Source organism: Stenella coeruleoalba, assembly GCF_951394435.1.
Source record: "Stenella coeruleoalba genome assembly, chromosome: 4".
Classification (NCBI taxonomy): Eukaryota; Metazoa; Chordata; class Mammalia; order Artiodactyla; family Delphinidae; genus Stenella; species Stenella coeruleoalba.
The window spans coordinates 76,959,580-76,986,073 of NC_137149.1; the positions used below are offsets into that span (position 1 = coordinate 76,959,580).

A 26,494-nucleotide genomic window follows, 5' to 3' on the forward strand; every position below is an offset into this window, starting at 1 on the left:
CACGGGCTCTAGAGTGCAGGCTCAGTAGATGTGGTGCACGGGTTTAGTTGCTCCGTGGCATGTGGAATCTTACCGGACCAGGGCTTAAACCCATTCCTCTGCATTGGCAGGTGGATTCTTAACCACTGCGCCACCAGGGACGTCACACTCTCATTTGTTTTTGATGGGAATGAAAGTTGGTACTGTCACTTTGGAAGACAGCATGGCAGTTTCTTAAAAAGCTAAACATAGTTTTGCCATATGACCCAGCAATCACATTCCTAGGTGTTTACCCAAGTAATTTGAAACTTTGCTCAAAAACCTGCATGCAAATGTTAATATCATCATTATTCATAATTTCCCAAAATGCAAAGCAAGTAAGATTTTTTTCACTAAGTGAATGGATAATCATACTGTAGTACATCTACATAATGGAAATCTATTTAGTAATAAAAAAGAATGAGCTGTCAAGCCACCTAAAGACATAGATCTTTAATTCATATTGCTAGGTGAAAGAATCTGATCTAAAAGGGCTACATACTGTATGATTGCATTTATATGACATTCTGTAAAAAGAAAAAATATTGAGATGGTAAACAGATCTATGTTTGACAGTGCTTTGGGGAGAAGTTGAATAGAAGTAAGGGAATTTTTAAGTTGGTGAAACTATTCTGTGTGATACTGTAATGGTAGAAACACGACACTGAATTTGCAAAGCTCATACAGTTTTACAGCCCAAAGAATGAAAATTAATGTACAAAAATATTTTTAAAAATCACTTAAGAGGTCAAGGAATCTCACTGTGGAATGCAGAATGTGACAGATGAATTTACCTATAGTACAAATGTATGAAAGGACTCACTGAAGGAACTGGGGGCAAAGGTGCTGACCTATGCAACTTTGGAAATGAGTGAGTTTGTAAAACTAGAGGTGATGTCCTCTAGTTGATAAAATTGTTTCCCATGAGGATATAGGTTAACAGTTTAACAATTAAGTGGGTAGTGGTTGGTGGGAGCCAGGTTTACACTGTTGGAGTGGGAGGTTACGAACAGCAAGTAGAGGATGCTAGAATGATCCTTGTGGGAGGGTATTAGAGTTGGAGACATCAGTATGAACTGAAGTTTGGGCCTAATATAGATAGATATCTGTTTATACCTGAGTTGGTATACCACATATATTTCCTTGATCTTTCAACTGAGAGGCACTAGAAACAATAACACTCTAGTAACAATGAACACACATAACACCTAGAACTTAGTTTCTAATCATCATTCTTTGATGTACTGCCAGAAAGTAAGAAAATGCACACACACCTGCACGCACACACCCCATCAGTGTGGTATGTCAAAGGGATATAGGTGCCAACTGAGAGAGCTTCTAATTGCCAAAGTTGAAACAATTTGAGCATCAACATAGATAAAGTAATATTGAATTATAACCTAAAGTATAAAATAAATATCCATGAGTCCATACTGATATAAATGACTAACTAACTAAACTAAGAAAATAAACATGAGAGAGCATAGACAAATCTCCCATGCAGAAGAATTCCAAATTATTTTATGTACCTACTCTGATATCCACTCTTTAAGTGTTGGCGACACACTTGAAGTGACTTCATTCCAAAAAGTACAGTATGGAAAGGGAAGGAAAAGTAACTTTGCAGTGTAGAAACCTGACCAACCCTACCTCAACCAGAAACAGGTGGTCAAGGTTAATGTCAACAGTGATAAGTCATATTGGCACTATAAACCCTTGATAAGATGTGATGAGAATGGCACTGTACCTCTTTGGTCTTCCTCCTTAAAACTCATAACCTCACATGAGGGAGACATCAGGCATATCCCAATGAAGGACATTCGACAAAATACCTGGCCAGTCCTCCTCAAAATATTGAGGTTATCAAAAAACAAAGAACATCTGAGAAACTGTCACAGCCAAAAGGAAGCAAATGAGATTTGACGAATAAATCTAAGGTGATTTGCTGGATGTGAAAACCTGGAAAAGAAAAAGGATATTGGTAAAACTAAAGAAATCTGAATAAAACATGGATCTTAAAAATAATATGTGTTTGTTTTTTAATTGTTACAAATGTATCATACAAATGTTAGATGTTAAAAATAAGGAAAACTGGGTATGGGGCATGCATAAACTTTCTGTGCTATCTTTGTAACTTTTCCATATATCTAAAGCTATTCTAAACAAAGCATTTATTTAAAAAAGTATCTAGTGTAGTAGATTCCAAGATAGTATGGATGTTATTTTCTATATCTCTATTATCAAGTCCACTAAAAATCTATTCTTTGCTAGTTAAAAATTAAATCCAGAGTAAGCAGTTTTTCTCATTGCCCTTCTCAATCTGTTGAGAAATGAACTTGGCTGAAAGATAAATAATGCTGTTATTTTTCTTTTGTTTATTAGATGATCTGCTTTTAGTAGAATCAGAATTAGATGTCTGAGTAGTTGCCTATCCTTTTATATATCCTGAATTAGTGCCAGTTTTGTGATTTTTATATTAAAAACAATCTGTGGATCTACATTCTCTACAGTATTAAGTAATTTATTGCCTGTTCTCACAATATCAGTTATATATACTCATATACTTGATCATTTCAGGCAGTTTTTTTTTTTTTGTCTCATTTCTCTCAGGATTTGGTTCTTATCTCTATTATGTTTTCTCCTTGTTGACCAGAGGTGAAGAGCAAGTAGAAACAGCAAAGGCCTCTTTAGTCCTAGGTTTGAAGCTAATACACCATTAACCCTGCCTTCCTCCTTCTATTGGTGAAATCAAAGCACATGGCCTTTTCCAAAAATCAAGAGCCAAGCAAGTATTCTCCATCCACAGCAGAAGAGCATTTTAAAAATTTTCAAAAGATATGGTAACAGAGAAAGAGGAAAATTAAGACTAGAAACACAATTAACATCAGTATTTTTTGTTCACTTTTCTATCCCTTGATCCTGGAACAGAGCCTGACACATAATAGGTATTCATTAAATTTCTGGTGAATGAGTGGATGAGGGACTCTTTGGCTATGTAGATAGATACTTCACTTTCAAGGTTCTTAGATACAAAGATGCAGGTGTATATTGCATGTAGAATTTACAGTGACTTATAATGATCCTAACATTGTCATGTTTTCTTTATGATTCCCAGTCAAACAAGTCTTCAAGCATCTACAAATTATTTCAAATGTTGTGTTCATACTTTGTATATGAGAATATAGTCATCTATATGAAATATTTCTTTCCAACTTTTTCAGTTTCTTTCCTCAGAAAATCTCTGTGTAATAAGCTTTCATATTGTGAGATATGTGAGGATTCTCTTCATGTTGCATGACCTCTTTTTAGAAAATTATCTCACCATTAATAAGATGTCAGTTAGTAGAATCCTTACATTGATTTTTGTCTAAGGAGCATTTTCTTATGTTGTTCTTGTTTTCTTTTATTTTCTTTTTCTTTCAAGTGTAAGAAAAAGCAGCACTGTTTGGATGGCTGTGTCTTAGATTTTCTCTGAATTTCTCTGTATTTTGAGATTTTGAGAGAAAACATGTCACAGAAATCCAATCAATACATAGAAATACACTGATACCTCTAGGAGCCGACAAAGATAAGATGATTCTGGGACCTATCAGGTGATTTCTGAGGATGTATCGATGTTTACATTTTAAAATCAGAGAAGACCGAGGGCTAAAAACAACAGTTATACTGTTGCTGTGGGTGTGGATCCTCCCTTCAGGACTGAGGCTGTTATTCCTCCTGTTGGCTGATGGTCCACACAAGCATCCCTTTCCAGCCCTCTGTGGAAAGGGCTGCCTCACCAAATATTCTCTCGCGCCTCCCTCAGGGGAGTCCTGCTTCCAGTGACTGGTTTATGTGGGTTGCACATGTCCGGCTCCTGGCTTCTACTGGAGATGACTCTAAAGAGCTGGAGCTCCCTGTGAGACCTGCTGAGTCCTCTGTTGAAATCACATCACAGTTCAACGTCACCCTCATCTCAGTCTCGCTTCCGTTTCCTCTTTTCAGGCATTATTCTCCATTCCTCAGTAAATCTCCAGCACTCAAATCTCTATCATGGAGTTGGCTTCCAGGGAACCTGAATAAGCCACTACCTGTAAGAATTCATTCAGCTCACTTGTAGGGATGTAGACAACTCTGTTCCTTCTCTTTCTTTTCTTGTCATGTCACATTTATAATATAAGATAGCATATATTCTCTGGAGAGTCATTTAATTGAGGAGTTTCTAGCCTGATGCAAATGGGCTGTAGATAGTCCCACAAAATGATATTCAGCAACAAATATTCAGCACAAAAGAGAATTAAAAAGATTGTTTCCAACTTCCACACTGCATAGGGAAAGTTTTCTCAACAATGGATGGTTGTACACAAATGTACAGATGTAAGAGAAATGGACCAATGATATATCAAAAATAAAATATGTAAATCTACATCTTGATCAGCAGGCTTCTGTAAGTCTTAAAAATAGCAATGGCAAAAACAAATGCTGCAGAGAATTTGAATTATTGACTAGGATACCCAGAAAGAGATTATCAATTATAAATTGTGATAATATTTCTAGCTGTGTTTTTCTTTAGTTGAATGTCTTATCAATAATTACTACATGTTTGCCACAAGAGTGAAAAAGAGAAATCAGCAGCTTTTCGGAAGAGAAAAAAAATTCTTCTATTAGACATAAGTAATATTAGTTATATAAATATGCTTCAGTCTGAAACAGCTGAAGAATACGTAACATTGTCCTAAGGAATTAATGCACCTTCCAGAGTACCAAAACTATTACTGAAATTAATTTTTAATCTCATAGAATCTAGTTTAATATTAATAACGATTTTTTCTCCATATTAAAATATAGATAACTTTTTAATGTTGCTTTGTAAACTTCTGGGGAAAAATATATCACCCTTGTTAATTACCTTAAAGGGAAATTGTAGCTTTATTTGGCATTTAAAAAAAAGGAGTGCTTTATAGAAAGCAAAGAGAAACCAGGCTCTAATATAGTGATATTACATTTCACTGAGTATAAAATATAATAGGATGAAGGAACACATGGAAATTTCCAGTTTAACTACAGAAGCATGGCTTATATATATACACACTTTTACATATATAGTTACTTGGGCATGGTTTTGTGTGTGGTTGTATGAGCATGCATGTGTGTGTGTAGTTCTGTGAGCTATGTGTGTGTGCTGTTGAGTGATGAATTACTCTGTACTAGGGTAGCAGAAGGAAGATTCCACATATCCTAGTCTAGGATTAAATATCGATTTCCTTAGAAGGTAATGAATAAGAGAATGAAAAGATATTAAAGTGTAAGTACTATCATCAAGCTACCAAATACATTTATTGAAGATGTCTTTTTTTATTATGAATTTATTTTATTTTTCTATCCTTGAAAAGGTAATACTCAGCTTATTAAAATATGAAAAATATACTGTCAAATTTCAGAATTACATGGATGAAGAAAGTCACCAAAGTGGCATCATATCATGTGTGTTATAGTTGTATTTACTATATTGACTATATTAACTATATTGTGTTAACAATATATTGTATAACTATATATTGAAAAGTCAAAATGCTGGAGCTTATTTCAGAGAAAATAATTATGTTGGCAAACCACAAACTGTACATTGTAGATGGGTCCTAGGAAAAGAAGATTTAATTCACAGTGGACAAGAGGGTTAGCTTCTGTTTTCAGCCATGTGCTATTTCAAGAATTAAACATCATGAATAATACAGGATATAAGAAGAATAATCTAAAGATGGAAAAGCATATTTTGATTAGGAAAGAGAATTTAAGGTTTAAGACTTGTTTTAAAGGAAAACTGCCTTATTACAATGAGATGAGAAAATTGTTTCCTTTTTTTTTAACATATTTATTGGAGTATAATTGCTTTACAATGGTGTGTTAGTTTCTGCTTTACAACAAAGTGAATCAGTTATACACATACATATGTTCCCATATCTCTTCCCTCCTGCTTCTCCCTCCCTCCCACCCTCCCCAACGCACCCCTCTAGGTGGTCACAAACACCAAGCTGATCTCCCTGTGCTATGTGGCTGCTTCCCACTAGCTATCTATTTTACGTTTGGTAGTGTATATATGTCCATGCCACTCTCTCACTTCATCACAGCTTACCCCTCCCCCTCCCCATATCCTCAAGCCCATTCTCTAGCAGGTCTGGGTCCTTATTCCCGTCTTACACCTAGGTTCTTCATAACCTTTTTTCTTTTTCCTTAGATTCCATATATATGTGTTAGCATACGGTATTTGTTTTTCTTTTTCTGACTTACTTTACTTTATATGACAGACGCTAGGTCCATCCACCTAACTGCGGATAACTCAATTTTGTTTCTTTTTATGGCTGAGTAATATTCCATTGTATATATGTGCCACATTTTTTTTAACATCTTTATTGGGGTATAATTGCTTTACAATGGTGTGTTAGTTTCTGCTTTATAACAAAGTGATGAGTTATACATATACATATGTTCCCATATCTTTTCCCTCTTGCGTCTCCCTCCCTCCCACTTTCCCTATCCCACCCCTCCAGGCAGTCACAAGGCACTGAGCTGATATACCTGTGCTATGCGGCTGCTTCCCACTAGCTATCTACCTTACGTTTGGTAGTGTATATATGTACATGCCTCTCTCTCGCTTTGTCACAGCTCACCCTCCCCCCTCCCCATATCCTCAAGTCCATTCTCTAGCAGGTCTGGGTCCTTATTCCCGTCTTACCCCTAGGTTCTTCATAATGTTTTTGTTTTTTTTCTTAGATTCCATATATATCTGTTAGCATACAGTATTTGTATTTCTCTTTCTGACTTACTTCACTTTATATGACAGATGCTAGGTCCATCCACCTAACTACAAATAACTCAATTTTGTTTCTTTTTATGGCTGAGTAATATTCCATTGTATATATATGCCACATCTTCTTTACCCATTCATTTGTTGATGGACACTTCGGTTGCTTCCATGTCCTGGCTATTGTAAATAGAGCTGCAATGAACATTTTGGTACATGACTCTTTTTGAATTATGGTTTTCTCAGGGTATATGCCCAGGAGTGGGATTGCTGGGTCGTATGGTAATTCTATTTGTAGTTTTTTAAGGAACCTCCATACCATTTTCCTTAGTGACAGTATCAATTTACATTCCCACCAACAGTGCGAGAGTGTTCCCTTTTCTCCACACCCTCTCCAGCATTTATTTTTTCTAGATTTTTTTGGTGATGGCCATTCTGACAGGTGTGAGATGATATCTCACTGTAGTTTTGATTTGCATTTCTCTAATGATTAATGATGTTGAGCATTCTTTCATGTGTTTGTTGGCAAGCTGTATATCTTCTTTGGAGAAATGTCTATTTAGGTCTTAGGCCCATTTTTGGAGTGGGTTGTTTGTTTTCTTTTATTGAGCTGCATGAGCTGCTTGTAAATTTTGGAGATTAATCCTTTGTCAGTTGCTTCATTTGAAAATATTTTCTCCCATTCTGAGGGTTGTCTTTTGGTCTTGTTTATGGTTTCCTTTGCTGTGCAAAAGCTTTTAAGTTCCATTAGGTCCCATTTGTTTATTTTTGTTGTTATTTCCATTTCTCTAGAAGGTGGGTCAAAAAGGATATTGCTGTGCTTTATGTCATAGAGTGTTCTGCCTATGTTTTCCTCTAAGAGTTTGATAGTGTCTGGCCTTACATTTAGGTCTTTAATCCATTTTGAACTTATTTTTGTGTATGGTGTTAGGGAGTGTTCTAATTTCATACTTTTACATGTACCTGTCCAGTTTTCCCAGCACCACTTATTGAAGAGGCTGTCTTTTCTCCACTGTATATTCTGGCTCCCTTTTTCAAAGATAAGGTGACCATATGTGCATGGGTTTATCTCTGGGCTTTCTATCCTGTTCCATTGATCTATATTTCTGTTTTGTGCCAGTACCATAGTGTCTTGATTACTGTAGCTTTGTAGTATAGTCTGAAGACAGGGAGCCTGATTCCTCCAGCTCCATTTTTGGTCCTCAAGATTGCTTTGGCTATTCGCAGTCTTTTATGTTTCCATACAAATTGTGAATTTTTTTGTTCTAGTTCTGTGAAAAATGCCAGTGGTAGTTTGATAGGAATTGCATTGAATCTGTAGATTGCTTTGGGTGGTAGAGTCATTTTCACAATGTTGATTCTTCCAATCCAAGAACATAGTATATCTCTCCATCTATTTGTATCATCTTTAATTTCTTTCATCAGTGTCTTATAATTTTCTGCATACAGGTCTTTTGTCTCCTTAGGTAGATTTATTCCTAGATATTTTATTCTTTTTGCTGCAATGGTAAATGGCAGTGTTTTCTTGACTTCACTTTCAGAGTTTTCATCATTAGTGTATAGGAATGCCACAGATTTCTGTGCATTAATTTTGTATCCTGCTACTTTACCAAATTCATTGATTAGCTCTAGTAGTTTTCTGGTAGCATTTTTAGGATTCTCTATGTATAGTATCATGTCATCTGCAGACAGTGACAGCTTTACTTCTTCTCTTCTGATTTGGATTCCTTTTATTTCTTTTTCTGCTCTGATTGCTGTGGCTAAAACTTCCAAAATTATGTTGAATAAGAGTGGTGAGAGTGGGCAACCTTGTCTTGTTCCTGATCTTAGTAGAAATTGTTTCAGGTTTTCACCATTGAGGACGATGTTGGCTGTGTGTTTGTCATATATGGCCTTTGTTATGTTGAAGAAAGTTCCCTCTATGCCTGCTTTCTGCAGGGATTTTATCATTAATTGGTGTTGAATTTTGTCAAAAGCTTTCTCTGCATCTTCTGAGATGATCATACGGTTTTTGACCTTCAGTTTGTTAATATGGTGTATCACGTTGATTGATTTGCGTTTATTGAAGAATCCTGCATTCCTTGAATAAACCCCACTTGATCATGGTGTATGATCCTTTTGATGTGCTGATGGATTCTGTTTGCTAGTGTTTTGTTGAGGATTTTTGCATCTATGTTCATCAGTGATATTGGCCTGTAGTTTTCTTTCTTTGTGACATCTTTGTCTGGTTTCGGTATCAGGGTGATGGTGGCCTCGTAGAATGAGTTTGGGAGTGTTCCTCCCTCTGCTATATTTTGGAAGAGTTTGAGTAGGATAGGTGTTAGCTCTTCTCTAAATGTTTGATAGAATTTGCATATGAAGCCACCTTTCCTGGGCTTTTGTTTGTTGGAAGATTTTTAATCACAGTTTCAATTTCAGTGCTTGTGATTTGTCTGTTCATATTTTCTGTTTCTTCCTTGTTCAGTCGCAGCAGGTTGTGTATTTCTAAGAATTTGTCCATTTCTTCCAGGTTGTCCATTTTATTGGCATATAGTTGCTTGTAGTAATCTCTCATGATTCTTTGTATTTCTGCAGTATCCGTTGCTACTTCTCCTTTTTCATTTCTAATTCTATTGATTTGAGTCTTCTCCCTTTTTCTCTTGATGAGTCTGGCTAATGGTTTATCAATTTTGTTCATCTTCTCAAAGAACCAGCTTTTAGTTTTATTGTTCTTTGCTATCGTTTCCTTCATTTCTTTTTCATTTATTTCTGATCTGATCTTTATGATTTCTTTCCTTCTGCTAACTTTGGGGATTTTTTTGTTCTTCTTTCTCTAATTCCTTTAGGTGCTAGGTTAGGTTGTTTATTTGAGATGTTTCCTGTTTCTTAAGGTAGGATTGTATTGCTATAAACTTCCCTCTTAGAACTGCTTTTGCTGCATGCCATAGCTTTTGGGTCTTCGTGACTCCATTGTTATTTGTTTCTAGGTATTTTTTGATTTCCTCTTTGATTTCAGTGATCACTTTGTTATTAAGTAGTGTATTGTTTACCCTCCATGTGTTTGTATTTTTTTACAGATCTTTTCCTGTAATTGATATCTAGTCTCATAGCGTTGTGGTCGGAAAAGATACTTGATATGATTTCAATTTTCTTAAATTTACCAAGGCTTGATTTGTGACCCAAGATATGATCTATCCTGGAGAATGTTCCATGAGCACTTGAGAAAAATGTGTATTCTGTTGTTTTTGGATGGAATGTCTTATAAATATCAATTAAGTCCATCTTATTTAATGTTTCATTTAAAGCTGTGTTTCCTCATTTATTTTCATTTTGGATGATCTCTCCATTGGTGAAAGTGGGATGTTATAGTCCCCTACTACGATTGTGTTACTGTCGATTTCCCCTTTTATGGCTGTTAGTATTTGCCTTATGTATTGATGTGCTTCTATGTTGGGTGCATAAGTATTTACAATTGTTATATCTTCTTCTTGGATCGATCCCTTGATCATTATGTAGTGTCCTTCTTTGTCTCTTGTAATAGTCTTTATTTTAAAGTCTATTTTGTCTGATATGAGTATTGCTACTCCAGCTTTCTTTTGATTTCCATTTGCATGGAATATCCTTTTCCATCCCCTCACTTTCAGTCTGTATGTGTCCCTAGGTCTGAAGTGGGTCTTTTGGAGACAGCATATATACAGGTCTTGTTTTTGTATCCATTCAGCCAGTCTGTGTCTTTTGGTGAGAACATTTAATCCATTTACATTTAAGGTAATTATCGATATGTATGTTCCTATTCCCATTTTCTTAATTGTTTTGGGTTTGTTTCTGTAGGTCATTTCCTTCTCTTGTGTTTCTTGCCTAGAGAAGTTCTTTAGCATTTCTTGTAAAGCTGGTTTGCTGGAGCTGAACTCTCTCAGCTTTTGCTTGTCTGTAAAGGTTTTAATTTCTCCATCAAGTCTGAATGAGATCCTTGCTGGGTGGAGAAGTCTTTGTTGTAGGTTTTTCTCCTTCATCACTTTAAATATGTCCTGCCAGTCCCTTCTGGCTTACAGAGTTTCTGCTGAAAGATCAGCTTTAACCTTATGGGGATTCCCTTGTGTGTTATTTGTTGTTTTTCCCTTGCTGCTTTTAATATGTTTTCTTTGTATTTAATATTTGATAGTTTGATTAATATGTGTCTTGGCATGTTTCTCCTTGGATTTATCCTGTATGGGACTCTCTGTGCTTCCTCGACTTGATTAACTATTTCGTTTCCCATATTAGGGAAGGTTTCAACTATAATCTCTTCAAATATTTTCTCAGTCCCTTTCTTTTTCTCTTCTTCTTCTGGGACCCCTATAATTCAAATGTTGGTGTGTTTAATGTTGTCCCAGAGGTCTCTGAGACTGTCCTCAGTTCTTTTCATTCTTTTTTCTTTATTCTGCTCTGCAGTAGTTATTTCCACTATTTTATCTTCCAGGTCACTTATCCGTTCTTCTGCCTCAGTTATTCTGCTATTGATCCCTTGCAGAATATTTTAAATTTCATTTATTGTGTTGTTCATCATTGCTTGTTTCCTCTTTAGTTCTTCTAGGCCCTTGTTAAATGTTTCTTGCATTTTCTCTATTCTATTTCCAAGATTTTTGATCATCTTTACTATCCTAATTCTGAATTCATTTTCAGGTAGACTGCCTATTTCCTTTTCATTTGTTAGGTCTGTTGGGTTTTTACCTTGCTCCTTCATCTGCTGTGTGTTTTTCTGTCGTTTCATTTTGCTTATCTTACTGTTTTTGTGGTCTCCTTTTCACAGGCTGCATGTTCGTAGTTCCCGTTGTTTTTGGTGTCTGTCCCTGTGGCTGAGGTTGGTTCAGTGGGTTGTGTAGGCTTCCTGGTGGAGGGGACTAGTGCCTGTGTTCTGGTGGATGAGGCTGGAGCTTGTCTTTCTGGTGGGCAGGTCCACCTCTGGTGGTGTGTTTTGGGGTGTCTGTGGACTTATTATGATTTTAGGCAGCCTCTCTGTAATGGATGGGGCTGTGTTCCTGTCTTGCTAGTTATTTGGCATAGGGTGTCCAGCACTGTATCTTGCTGGTCGTTGAGTGAAGCTGGCTGTTGGTGTTGAGATGGAGATCTCTGGGAGAGTTTTGCCGTTTGAAATTACGTGGAGCTGGGAGGTCTCTTGTGGACCAGTGTCCTGAAGTTGGCTCTCCCACCTCAGAGGCACAGCACTAACGCTTGCCTGGAGCACCAAGCACCTTTCATCCACACGGCTCAGAATGAAAGGGAGAAGAAATAGAAAGAAATAAATAAAGAGGATAAAATAAAATAAGGTAAGATAAAGTTATTAAAATAAAAAGTGAAAAATAATTATTAAGAAAAAAAATTTAAAAAGTAAAATAAAACCCCCAAAAAAAAGAAAAGAAAAAAAACGGACGGACAGAACCCTTGGACAAATGGTGAAAGCAAAGCTGTACAGACAAAATCACACACAGAAGCATACACATACACACTCACAAAAAGGGAAAAAGGGAAAAAAAAATATATATATCGTTGCTCCCAAAGTCCACCTCCTCAATTTGGGATGATTCCTTGTCTATTCAGGTACTCCACAGATGCAGCATACATCAAATTGACTGTGGGGATTTAATCCGCTGATTCTGAGGCTGCTGGGAGAGATTTCCCTTTCTCTTCTTTGTTCGCACAGCTCCCGGGGTTCAGCTTTCGATTTGGCCCCGCCTCTGCATGTAGGTCTCCTGAGGGCCTCTGTTCTTTGCTCAGACAGGATGGGGTTAAAGGAGCCGCTGATTCGGGGGCTCTGGCTCACTCAGACCTGGGGGGTAGGGAGGGGCACGGAGTGCGGGGCGAGCCTGTGGCTGCAGAGGCAAGCGTGACGTTGTACCAGCCTGAGGCGTGCCGTGCGTTCTCCCGGGGAAGTTGTCCCTGGGTCACGGGACCCTGGCAGTGGCGGGCTGCACAGGCTCCCGGGAGGGGAGGTGTGGAGAGTGACCTGTGCTCGCACACAGGCTTCTTGGTGGTGGCAGCAGCAGCCTTAGCATCTCATGCCCGTCTCTGGGGCCCGCTCTGATAGCCGGGGCTTGCACCCGTCTCTGTAGCTCCTTTAAGCAGCGCTCTGAATCCCCTTTCCTCGCGCACCAGGAAACAAAGAGGGAAGAAAAAGTCTCTTGCCTCTTCATCAGGTCCAGACTTTTTCCTGGACTCCCTCCCTCCCGGCTAGCCGTGGTGCACTAACCCCTTCAGGCTGTGTTCACGCCGCCAACTCCAGTCTTTTACCTGGGGTCTGACCTCCGAAGCCCGAGCCTGAGCTCCCAGCCCCCGCCCACTCCGCGGGTGAGCAGAGAAGCCTCTGGGGCTGCTGAGTGCTGGTCGGCGCAGATCCTCTGTGCGGGAATCTCTCCGCTTTGCCCTCTGCACCTCTGTTGCTGCGCTCTCCTCCGTGGCTCCGAAGCTCCCCACTCCGCCACCCGCAGTCTCTGCCCGTGAAGGGGCTTCCTAGTGTGTGGAACCTTTCCTCCTTCACGGCTCCCTCCCACTGGTGCAGGTCCCGTCCCTATTCTTTTGTACCGTTTTTTTCTTTGTTCTTTTGCCCTACCCAGGTATGTGGGGAGTTTCTTACCTTTAGGGAGGTCTGAGGTCTTCTGTCAGCCTTCAGTAGGTGTTCTGTAGGAGTTGTTCCACATGTCGATGTATTTCTGATGTATCTGTGGGGAGGAAGGTGATCTCTACATCTTACTCTTCTGCCATCTTCTCAAATCCCCCCGAAGATGTTTTTAATGTATGTTTTTATACACAACCCTTCCCTAAATAGGAAAAGAGATGGATCCTACCCATGAGGAGTTTATATTCTAACAAAGTCATAAGCATCCTGATTTATACTATATTGATTCACTTAATGTTAACAACATAAATACTTCAGGACTTCTTAATCCAAGCTTCTCTCCCACAGCCACCAGGCAAATATTTGAATAGGACACCTGCATTCTTAACTTTTATTTTCAGTGTCTACCAATATTCATAGGAAAACAAAGAAGAATCCCTTCTGCAAGTTGGTTCTGGTCCCCTGACTCATCACATGCAACTACTGATAGAATGATTTGATTTGTTCTCTTTTTCCTCCTTGACTTTGAGTTCTTTCCTCTCTCCCTCGCCTTCTGTCTCTACCCCCCCCCCAAAACCCTGTTTCTCTTCTTGAAATAATTACTTCAATAGAAAATTTCCCCTAACATTTGCAGTAAGGGAGAAATTTTATAAATTATCCACTTAGGGAATGCTACAATAGGGAATTAATTACATAAACTGTTGTAAATCTGAGCCTGAATGCACCATTGCAGATTTCCTGGCCATATCTTTACAAATATGTCAGTGCTGAGCTGACTCATACTGAGGTCATCGTCCACTCCTGCCCCCACCCCCTTGGAGCTTCCCTTGCTGTGGTACCACAGCTGGGTACCAACGTAACATCTAGATGACTATGGCCACCTAAATCCTCTTTGCATCATGTTTTTTCCCCTCAGTGTCCATCTGAAACATAGCACTTTCAATCATCCTTCATCTTCTTTGTACACATTTCTATACTATTTTGCCCTTTAAATTCTGAAACCTTTCATTTATTACCCCAGCACCTACTTCCATGATAAGCAGCCTTACTAAATCTTCAGCCTCTTCACTGAGCCATCCAGCTACCTCCTGCCTTAATAAAGACTTGATATATTGATGATATTATTATTACTATTATTATTATTCACAGAAGAATACTTTATGCCACACCCAACAACATGGTCAAAAGCCTGAAAGTAAGATTAGCTTTCTTCTACCTCTTCATTGCCATTTCCAAATCAATACTCTCTCTGTGGGGAAAAGTCCCTCCTCTGCGATTAATACAGTATGTCTATGCCACCTCATCTCTTCTTATTGCAGTCACTAGCCAACATCTTGGTCATTTCTTTCTATCTGGTGAAGTGTTTGATGTTTTCTTTCTACTACATAATTCTAAGCATTAGCCAGGGTGATTTCAGTATTTTCAGTACTAATGTTGATAATGAATCCAATACCTTAGTTCTTTCTGTTCCATGGTATCCTGGATTCAAGTGAAATTTCATTTCTATTCTACCTTAATAATCAACACACTCAGTCACTCTGTGACTCTGGCTATTATAATCATAAACACCAAACCCCAATAGCTTACTTTCTGTTTATAGCATTATGGTTTCAATTCTTTTACACCCTTAACTTCAACTATTTTTTAAGATCAGATAGCCACTCCTGTTTCCTTGATGCCACTGCCTTCTCTCAGTAGTTCAGCTTTCTTTTGGCTTCACTTTTGTTGCTCTCAGGGTATGTTTTACGGTTCCTGATCAATACCATCAACTATGTTGCATTCCTGCTTCATAGCAAAACTACAACCCTGGGTTCATGCTACCAATTTCCTGGGGCTAAAAGAATTAGAATAAAACAAGTCAGCCTTCAAGCTACAAAAATCATATTCTCCAACCTCAGATAGTACCTTAACCTAGCAAAATTATTTTACTTGTTCTTGGCTAGTTACTTCTGTTATCCACAACAACTGCACTAACCCTTCAATTGCTTGCTGTCTCTCAGCAGATGCCTTTACTTTCTACTTCAAAACAAAACAATTAAGTATCAGTTACTTGGGCTTCCCTGGTGGCGCAGTGGTTGAGAGTCCGCCTGCCAATGCAGGGGACATGGGTTCGTGCCCCGGTCTGGGAAGATCCCACGTGCCGCGGAGCGGCTGGGCCCGTGAGCCATGGCCGCTGAGCCTGCGCGTCCGGAGCCCGTGCTCCGCAATGGGAGAGGCCACAGCAGTGAGAGGCCCGCGTACCGCAAACAAACAAACAAACAAACAAACAAACAAAAAAAATATCAATGACTTCACTCTCCTGCCCCAAATTCACTGATATCAGAATGTATCTGCACTTCCTTTCCTGTAATCTCAAAGGAAAAGATGCTGAACAGCACTGGCTGCTACAACAGGCAACACTGAAATACCATAGCCCAGTAATCACAGCTCCATATTTATGTTTATTCCACATATAATAGCCAAATCTTCTTTGTTTGTTTTTTAATTCCCATGTATCACTTTCTCAGCATAATGGTAGTTGCTCAACATAATGGTAGTTGGCTTAAAGACTGCTTTCACTGTTCAGGGAGTTCGTTCAGGACCTTGCAGCTCAGGATTTCCCTCTCTGGTTGCCCCACAGAGGGCACACACACAGTATTTCTGACCACCAGCGTGACTTTGGTTTTAGCCAGGTCCTCTTTGACAGGCTCTTTCCCTGGTCTTCCCATTTAGCTTCTGACTGGTCTGTCTTATCGTTATTACATCCAACTGTTAGACTCAGTTTCTAGCTACTGATCCATTGTTTTCAACAAGGCCCTGGGTTATACTTTGTAACAGTCTGAACCAAATAAAACTACGCCCTTTGTCAGGAGCAGGGTGTTGCCAGCTTTGGGGCTTGCTTCACCCTTCCATTGGACGGATGCGGAGGATGGTTGCAGTGTGGTACAGCACTGCTGGCACTGCAGAGCAGGAGCTGGGGAGACTGGGAACTCAGTCTTCACCAGCTTTCCCACTCGTACCCTGCCTATGTGTGTGTTGGTGTGTGTTTGCGGGGTTGTGGGGGCAGGCAACAGAAATGGGTGCTGCAGGCTGGATGCTGCTACCACATTGTATAGATCTTGTGCAGCCCAGAGTTGGGGAGATGGGATCTGCCAATAGTCACTGGCTGTCAGATTTACCCAGGATAGCTTTTCCACCCCAGAAAGCTGTGGAAATGGAATTTGCATTTTGGCTGCCAAGCTCACCATAGGAGTTCTCCCTTAATACAGAGTTTTAAGGAAATAGGGGACTGCATGTACTCTTTATCTGCTGATGCATCCGTATTCTATGTAGTAGGAGTGGGGACTGGGAGAATGATCACACTGCCTTGTGCCACCACCTGCCTGGTATAGGCCTTCCACAGCATGTAACTCTGGGAAGTAGGGTCTACTGATGTTGACTGGCTGTTGAATTCACCCAGAATAGCTCTTCCACCTCAGGGATCTGAAAGAGACATGAACTGCTGGAACAGTCTTCAGCAACACAAAGGGCCAGGGGTATGGATGCAGCCTTTAGCTCTAGTGTCACGCCTCCCATGACATGACTCTTTTCAGTAGGCTTCATAGATTATGTGGAATTAATATTTCTTGAATTAATTGTAAGCCCTTTGATCAATCTCTAGACAAGCTGACTAATTGACTTTGCTAATTTAGACCAGCTTAATAGATACCTCTCTTGGGGAGAAGTTTCCTCCAGGTTCTCACACTGTCATTCTAGAAGTCCCATCTCTGAACTCATTATATTTTATCCAAAAATCTGATTCTCTGTTATTAATATCACTAAACAATATTAATATCACTGTACACTCAGGTAGCCAAGCAGTAAACTGTGTAAGTTTGCCTAGATTTCTCTATTTCTTTCACCACCATATGTAATTAATGACTAATTCCTGCCAATCTCACCTCTTAGATATGCTTCAAATCTCTCTGTACCTCTCTAGTCCCACTATTTACCATTCTACTTAAGACTTTCATCTTCTCTCTCCTGCAGTATTAGAATGGTATCCTGAATAATCTCCATGCGCTCATTCTTGACCATCTTACATCTATCCTTCCCACTCAATTCAGAGTAACATGTATAAGATGTGAATCATTACAATCACCTACTAAACACCCTTTAACAACTTGCCTACAGAATGAATTACTAAAACCTATCGTGGTTTTTTTTTTTTTTTTTTTTTTTTGCGATACGCGGGCCTCTCACCGTTGTGGCCTCTCCCGCTGTGGAGCACAGGCTCCAGACGCGCAGGCCCAGCGGCCATGGCCCACGGGCCCAGCCGCTCCGCGGCACATGGGATCCTCCCGGACCGGGGCACGAACCCGCGCCCCCTGCACCGGCAGGCGGACTCCCAACCACTGCGCCACCAGGGAAGCCCCCCTATCGTGGTTTTATGGCCCGTATGTGAAAGTCTCAAGTCTTTCCACTCAGTGTCTTGCCTTTTATTCCCTGGTAATGATAAAATGTCCATATGTTCCACTTAGGCCATTTATTTCACATTTTCATTCCTTTATACAGATTATTGCTTTGCCTGGAATACCTATCTGTCTTCCTCCCTGTTGATAATTTTTACTCCTTCAAGACAAAATTCAGGCATTTTACTCCTCAGAGAGGCTCTCAGGATCCTCACCTTGTGAAAGGTGAAATAAAATGGAGTTGATTACGTCAAGTGTTTCTTAAATGGAGGAGGCCTTTGAGGAGGTGGGCCTTATGCACGTCCTCACTGGGTAGGAACATGGACTGTTGAACTGGGTCAAACTGCGAACATTCCAAGAACTCTGCGAGAACCCCTGCAACTTGCTCTGGCAATCTACGACTTTTGCTTAGTGATGGATTTAGCAGCTGATCATGTTTAACCAAGACTAGCTTTCTGCCAGCAACACCAATCAAAATTCTTTGTGAGCAACTTATATAAGCATTCCTTTTTGTCTTGAAAACCCCTGAGTTTTTCTCCTTAGTGGGACACTATTTAGGTTGCTACCCAAATCTGTGTACCCCAAATTGCAATTCTTTGGTCCCAAATAAACACTTTTATCATTGCTTCCTAGAATTTTAGATTGACAAGCTAAATGTCCCCTGTTTTGCTCTCTTAACCCCCAGTGAAAACCTCTTCATATCATCAGTCGAATTTTATTATCTGTGAAGTTCCTCCTGCCATATCCTGTGTTCCATGAGGCAGGGGCTATGTTTTCTTCCTCTAACTCCTCAATGGCTTCTTACTTTTCCAAGGATAGATACCGAAATCCTTAAAATGATTACAAGGCTCTGAGTAAACCATACGATTTCTTTTCTTGAGGCCTTTGCAGATTCTGTTCTTCTGTTTGGAATGGCCTCTCACACTCTGCCCCTACTCTTGGCCGCCCCTCAAACACTGACACATAGATTCCTTCTCCTTGTTAACTTGAACTCATCCTTCTTCTTTCACTTTAAATACCGTTTTCTCAGGGAAAGCTTCTCTGATCCTAAAATTAGATTAACTTGCGCTTGTATTCCCTAGATATCCTTTTTATTGTTTCTTCATATCAGTTTATAATTACACATTTTTCTGATTATTTGATTAATGCCAACCTTTCCCCAGGAGGATTTAACTCTGCTGACAAGGATTGCATTTACTTTTTTTTCCTTTTACCCCTCACACTTTACACCTTGCCTGGCACTTAGAACACATTCAATAAATAAACTGGGGCTTCCCTGGTGGCACAGTGGTTGAGTCTGCCTGCCGATGCAGGGGACACGGGTTCGTGCCTCAGTCCGGGAGGATCCCACATGCCGCGGAGCGGCTGGTCCCGTGAGCCATGGCTGCTGAGCCTGCGCGTCCGGAGCCTGTGCTCCGCAACGGGAGAGGCCACAACAGTGAGAGGCCCGCGTACTGCAAAAAAAATAATAATAATAATAAATAAATAAATAAATAAACTGGTTGGCTAAGCTCATGAATGGCTAATTTACTTTTACAGTGACATCAGTGCTCAGCTCCATGCTTCATGTATAATAGACTTTAAACTATGGTTTTTGAACTGAAATTAATGTTGCAAAGGCTGACATTCATGAGATATTTAACAGTGAAAAATGAAACTATTAGTAAACAACAAAAACAAGTCAAAAATATAAATATATTTCAATTTTCCACTGAATTATTTTTATTGACAACAAGGCAATATTTAATATATTCAGTATTTCAGGGCTGTCAATTAGATGGACTAGACTTAGATTTCTACAAGTGTATGAAAATATCAGTCTTCTTTTTCTTCAGCAGGAACTCTTCTGTGAAGTCTTGGACCCCTCCCATCCCCCAACCTGTCACACCTTGAGTAAATCACCTCTGCCCAGAAGGGTTATCTGGATGTGTAGTAGCTGTCTCTATCATCTCACTTGGGTACATTAAATAATTTGTTTACATGCCTGTCTTCTGGGCTGGAATATGGGCTCTTTGGGGAAGGAATTTTGTCATTTTAATCTTCATATCCTCAGCATCTACCATGGTGTCAGGCACAAGTAGGTTTTCAGTTAATATTTGTACAATGAATAAATGAGTCAATTAATGAGTGTCTCAGAATCATGAAGTACTTTTCATAATGAAAATTATAATAAATGGCTTAGCCTAGAGTTACTTCATCTGAAAAAGCCTTTATCCTCACAATAACTAAGCCAAACTATTATTTGCTGAGTTTTCTTTCTGCTTGACATATTTTATGCTTCTACTTTTAATCTATTTGTCATTTATTCATGTATCTGCTTCAATGTGCTATCTTCTCTTGTGGGAAACTTTTGCTGATCTTGAAAAAAACTCCAAGTCTGAAATTGATCATCAAGGAAAGTTTAACACAACTAAGAGATTGTGGTTCTAATTACATTAGTAGAATAAAAGTAATTGTTCTTGCATTTCTATATAGCATCTTCCTTTGAAGTCTCCAAAATACTTACATAAAGGAAAAAAGAAATGCTCAGTTTTGTGATCTAATTCTTAAAGTGGTATTATTCTAGTCACACCCTCAAATTGTAATGATACAGTAAAATATAATGGAAAATAACAACTATAAACAATTATATAATATTTTCCATCAAAAATCTCATTAGCGGGCTTCCCTGGTGGTGCAGTGGTTGAGAGTCCGCCTGCCGATGCAGGGGACACTGGTTCGTGCCCCGGTCTGGGAAGATCCCACATGCAGCGGAGCAGCTAGGCCCGTGGGCCATGGCTGCTGAGCCTGCGTGTCCGGAGCCTGTGCTCCACAATGGGAGAGGCCACAACAGTGAGAGGCCCGCGTACCAAAAAAAAAAAAAAAAGAAAAAAAAAATCTCATTAGCACTCTAAAGACATTTCATTTATTTTATAGTGCATGTCAACAACTGCTTGTGTATAGCTTGTTATCTATACTTCTTTCCCAGGTTGGACTGATTACTACCTGCCAAGGGGTCTTTACTTTTAAAAAATGTATTACCGTAGTATGCTTGGTTTAATGTACTATCTAATATGCTAATGTACTATGTATTATGTGATGTTATGGGACACAGGCAGGGTAGTTAACCTCAGACCAGGTTTTGGAGCATCCTGAAAACCCCTGAAATCAGCCACGCAATGTATTTTTGACATTGACATCCTTTGGGGAAGGTGGTCTTAGAATTTTAAAAAATTAGCAATTCTGAATCCCGATTCTCAATCCCAACTAACTCATGTTACCTTTCCACTGGATAGGTACAAGGTTTCCAACACAGATACCAACTCTGAAACCTGTTTGATTTAGCCAGCCTGTTTTATATTCCATTAACATAATGACTTGCTTTTATTCCGATAAATTCTTTATTTGTTAGGAAATTTGAGAATTCTTCCCTTTAAGAGAGGCATTCAAAATATATTGACTGTTTCTGCCTTTATTGACTACACTTTTATTTATTTATTTTGATAAATCTCAGCTAGCCAACTCAACACAGTCTGATAAATGAGTGGGCTTATAATAAATAAGAAGGTGTATCAGTTGGCAGGGATGGTAGCACACAAACTAGAGGATACTAAGAAAGCCCTGATTGAATAATATATGACACACTACAAGCCCACTAGAGTGAAAAGTTTTCCAGACTGAGGGGTTAACTCTCATTTCCTCTGGTACTGGCTTGTAAAGGAGAGTGTTTAAGACATACTAACAATGCTAGAGCACTGCATAATAAGAAGAAAAATCTCACCAAAGTGAAAAGGGTAAAAATAACACATCTCAATAGTTACGACTTTTGTGTAACCACTCGCAGAGGCTGACTTATAATTATAGAATAAAAATGTAAGCAAACAGAACTAAAACATAGCTTACTCATTTCCCCAATAAGATTAGGTTTAATTCAAGTAAAACAACAAACCAGAAGATTTAAAGAGAGAAGACCATAAAAAGGTTGCTTATGAAGCTATTTCCCATGCTCTGCTTATTCGCATTTTCATCTGTAGAGACCTGTCACATTATGTCCTAATGGCATCTTTTTTTTTTAAATTAATTAATTTATTTATTTATGGCTGTGTTGGGTCTTCGTTTCTGTGCGAGGGCTTTCTCTAGTTGAGGCAAGCGGGGACCACTCTTCCTCGCGGTGCGCAGGCCTCTCACTATCGCGGCCTCTCTTGTGGAGCACAGGCTCCAGACACGCAGGCTCAGTAGTTGTGGCGCACGGGCTTAGTTGCTCCGCGGCATGTGGGATCTTCCCAGACCAGGGCTCGAACCCGTGTCCCCTGCATCGGCAGGCAGACTCTCAACCACAGCGCCACCAGGGAAGCCCCCTAATGGCATCTTTGATAACATGGACAAGCACAAGTAGAAATAGAACAGCAGCAGCAAATCGGCTGATTTACGCAGTACTTTCCAGCATTGGAATTAACTTCTCATGTGAATTTTTGCTCCCTGTAGGCCAAAAGCCATCCCCCAAAGCAGGCTCATGTGAACCTCTGTGGTGTACTTAATATGCTCTGGATTTCAGTGGCTCTAGGAATGGAGGCTGAGCACTACCCAGTGTCAAAAAGTGTTTTCCAGCCTTATGTCAGAGTCCTTTAGCACTGCAACATTTGTAATTTCTGAACAATTCCCATAAAATTGTGGGAATTTTGGTGGTTGTCGACCTGAACTAAACTCCCTATGGCTAACAATGTCATTCTGTCTCTCATTTCACTTTCTAGGTTGATAAAAATCAATACTTCCTCTCATAGAATTCTGGCTTTCCAAGCAATGTTCAGGTTTATGTGAAATGTGTGGAGCGGATAGGACAGGAGCTGTTATTTGATCTTCCAGAGCCATTTCCTGCATTCATCCAAGTAGGGCACAATGCTAGAAATGTTGTAAGAAACAATCATTTTGAAATTAATCAGTTGTAATTTTTGAAAGTAGTTCATTATGTTATTAAATTCTAGCTTCAATCAAACTCCTGTCAAAATCTTAGAGGGCTTCCCTGGTGGCGGAGTGGTTGAGAGTCCGCCTGCCGATGCAGGGGACACGGGTTCGTGCCCCGGTCCGGGAAGATCCCACATGCTGTGGAGTGGCTAGGCCCGTGAGCCATGGCCACTGAGCCTGTGCGTCCGGAGCCTGTGCTCCGCAACGGGAGAGGCCACAGCAGTGAGAGGCCCGTGTACCGCAAAAAAAAAAAAATCTTAGAGCCTAATGCCCATTATTAACTCCCATTTGGTTTGATTTCAGTTATCACTGATTTATTCTTAAAGTTTATAGGTACTATATGCTTGAAATTAAAAAAAAAAAAAGCTAAGAAGAACATAGTGCCGTGTGTGACCTCCTGTTCGGGTTTTACTCTGCATCCCCCTGAAAATGAAGAGAAATGGATTTGCTAGCGATTCTTCTCTCTCTTTTTTTTTGAAGAAGCTCTTCATGGTGTGAAACTTTCCTAAAATTAAATTAATGTAACTAGACATTCTGAAAATGATTCCATTTCCTATTGTCTGGGCTGGTAAAAGATAATTCAGTCTCTCTATGTGATAGGTTCACTTCTATGCCATGCTCTAGGCCAAGAGTTGGCAAACTTTTTCTATAAACGACCAGATAGTAAACAGGCTTTGCAGATTCTATATTCTCTTTTACAGCTACTCAACTTTTGCCATGGTAGTGTAAAAGCAGCCATAGATAACAGGTAAATGAGTGAGTGTGTCTGTATTTTAATAAAACTTTATCTACAAAATCAGATACTGGACCAGACTTGGCCCTTAGTCCATAATTTGCCAAACCCTAATCAAATCAAAACTAATGATTCTCAAACTTTGGTTCACATTGGAATCATCTGGGAGCTTGGCTCAGACCTATATTGGGGATCCACCACGTAGCTAGTGAACAAAATGAATGCATTCTGATTCCCTGTACATATATATATATATATATGCAGAATTTATATATTTAATAAGCAATTCAGGTGATTTTGATGTATCTCAAAGTATACATCATTGCTCTAGGGCATATAATTCTTTTCTTTTATTATTTTTCCATGATTTTTTATTTATTATTTTTTTTATAGAGCAGGTTCTTATTAGTTATCTATTTTATAAATTTTAGTGTATATATGTCAATCCCAATTTTATTTTTAAATTTTCTTTTGGCCATGCCACGCAGCTTGCAGTATCTTAGTTCCTCGACCAGGGATTGAACCCAGGCCCTCGGCAGTGAAAGCTCAGAGCCTACCATACATCACATTTTTCTCATCACATCTACTTTGGGACATTATGATATTAAATTTGCTAGTAACCCAAATTCCCCTGTAGCCTCCCTTTAGTATTATCACCAGTTGTCTTTTTAAAATATTTATTTCAAATCACTACCTAATTCTACATAGATTTAGTACTATATATTTTCTTATTTTTCTCTGAACTACATTACATCAATGCTTTTTCTCTTACGCATTCTTCTTACTACCGAACAAATCAAGAGTGTTTACACTTAATGTGATTTTTAAAAATCAAGGATCTTAGTTCTACAATAACCGTGGTTTAATTGGATTCTTTTAATAATGTGAACAGAGACTTCTAAATAAACCAACGCGTGGTTCTTGACAATGTAGGGAACTATCTATGTATAAAGCTGGAGGTAATTATTCTGCACCAGTGTACAAAAGAAAGGTTATAAACTATGGAGAGAGGCCTGTGGTGGTGGCACTTGGAAGGGCAGGTGGAAGGCAAGACTAGCATTTGCACAACAGAAGATAAAACAGTTATCCCAAAAGCTGGGGTCCAATTTCAGGAGGTATTTTGTATAAGAACTGAGCTCCAGTTTTCAGAGCACCAAATCAACACACAAAAATTTGGTGGGCTTCTGTGCACTAATAACAAACTATCAGAAAGAGAAGTAAAGAAAATAATCCCATTTCACAATTGCATCAAAAAGAATAAAATACCTAGAAATAAATTTAACCAAGGAGGTGAAAGACCTATATATTGAAAACTACAGGACATTAATGAAAGGAATTGAAGAGGTCACAAATAAATGGAAGGATCTTCCTTGCTCATGATTAGAAGAATCAACATTGTTAAACTGTCTATACTACGCAAAGCAATATATAGATTCAGTGTAATCCCTATCAAAATCCCAATGATATTTTTCACAGAAATAGAGCAGACAATCCTAAATTTGTATGGAACCACAAAAGACATTGAATAGCCAAAGCAATCTTGAGAAAGAAGAACAAACCTGGAAGCATCATGCTCCCTGATTTCAAACGATATTACAAAGCTATGGTGATTAAAATGGTATGGTGTTGGCATTAAAACAGACACAGAGATCAATGGAACAGCATGGAATAGCCTAAGAATAAACCCAGGCATGTATGGTCAGTGAATTTACTGCAAAGGAGTCAAGAATATACAATGGGGAAAGGAGAGTCTCTTCAATAAGTGGTGTTGAGAAAAACCAGATGGCCACATGCAAAAGAATGAAACTGGACCACTATCTTACACCATACACAAAAATTAACTCAAAATGGATTAAAGATTTAAAGGTAAGGCCTGAAACAGTAAAATATCTAGAAGAAAACATAGGCAGTAAGCTCCTTGATATAGGTCTTTGTGGTGAATTTTTGAATATGACACCAAAAGCAAAAGGAACAAAAGAAAAATAAGTGGAACTACATCATACTAAAAAGCTTCTGCACAGCAAAGGAAACCATCAACAAAATGAAAAGGCAACTTACTGAATAGGAGTAAATAACTGCATATCATACATCTGATAAGGGACTAATATACAAAATATATAAAGAACTCATACTACTCAATAGCAAAAAAAAAAAAAATAGAATAAAATCTGATTAAAAAATGGGCAGAAGGTCTGAATAGACATTTTTCCAAAGAAGTCATATAGATGTCCAACAGGTGCATTAGAATATCCTCAACATCATTAATCATCAGGGAATTGCAAATCAAAACCACGATGAGATATTACCTCACACGTGTTAGAATGGTTATTATCAAAAAGACAAGAAATAACAAATGTTGGTGAGGACATGGAGAAAAGAAAACCTTTGGCACTGTTGGTGAGATTATAAATTGGTGCAGCCACTCTGGAAAACAGTATGGAGGTTTAAAGAAACTTTAAATAGAATTACCATGTGATCCAGTAATTCCACTATGGGTATTTTTCCGAAAAAAATGAAAACACTAATTCGAAAAGACATATGCACCCCCATGTTTATTACAGTTTTATTTACAATAGCCAAGATATGGAGACAACCTAAGTGTCTATCAATGGATGACTGGATAAAGAAATTGTGATACACATGCACATGTGCGTGTGCACACATACACACTGAAATATTATTCAGCCATAAAAAGTGAAATCTTGTCATTCGTGACAACATGGCTGGACCTTGAGGGCATTAGGCTAAGTGAAATAAGTCAGACTTGGAAAGTCAAATACCATATGATCCCTCTTACACGTGGAATCTTAAAAAAACAAAAACAAAAACAAGCTCATAGATACAGAGATCATTTGTAGTTGCCTGAAATGGGGATCGGGGGTTGGGAAAAAGTAAAGTAAAACAACAGCAAAAAAACCAAAAACAAATAAAGCTTTCTTACTAAATTAAAAAAAAAAAAACTGAGCTCCATAAATTCATACTCCACATTCATCTTCTCTACTGTTATATTGCCACCATGC

General features: G+C 38.9%; 1 protein-coding gene across 16 annotated transcripts in view; it reads left to right on the plus strand.

Moving 5' to 3' along the window:
* Positions 1-26,494, plus strand: part of LOC307185259 (uncharacterized protein) — a 1,189,055-nt gene that overhangs the window by 767,124 nt on the left and 395,437 nt on the right. Inside the window, exon 8 of one of the 16 annotated variants that reach the window (XR_013827928.1) lies at positions 19,636-19,867. The exons of the other annotated variants lie outside the window; for them this stretch is intronic. The gene's annotated coding sequence lies outside the window, so the exon portion shown is untranslated. Of the gene's footprint in view, positions 1-19,635; positions 19,868-26,494 lie in introns of those variants that run through there. 16 annotated transcript variants of the gene reach the window in all.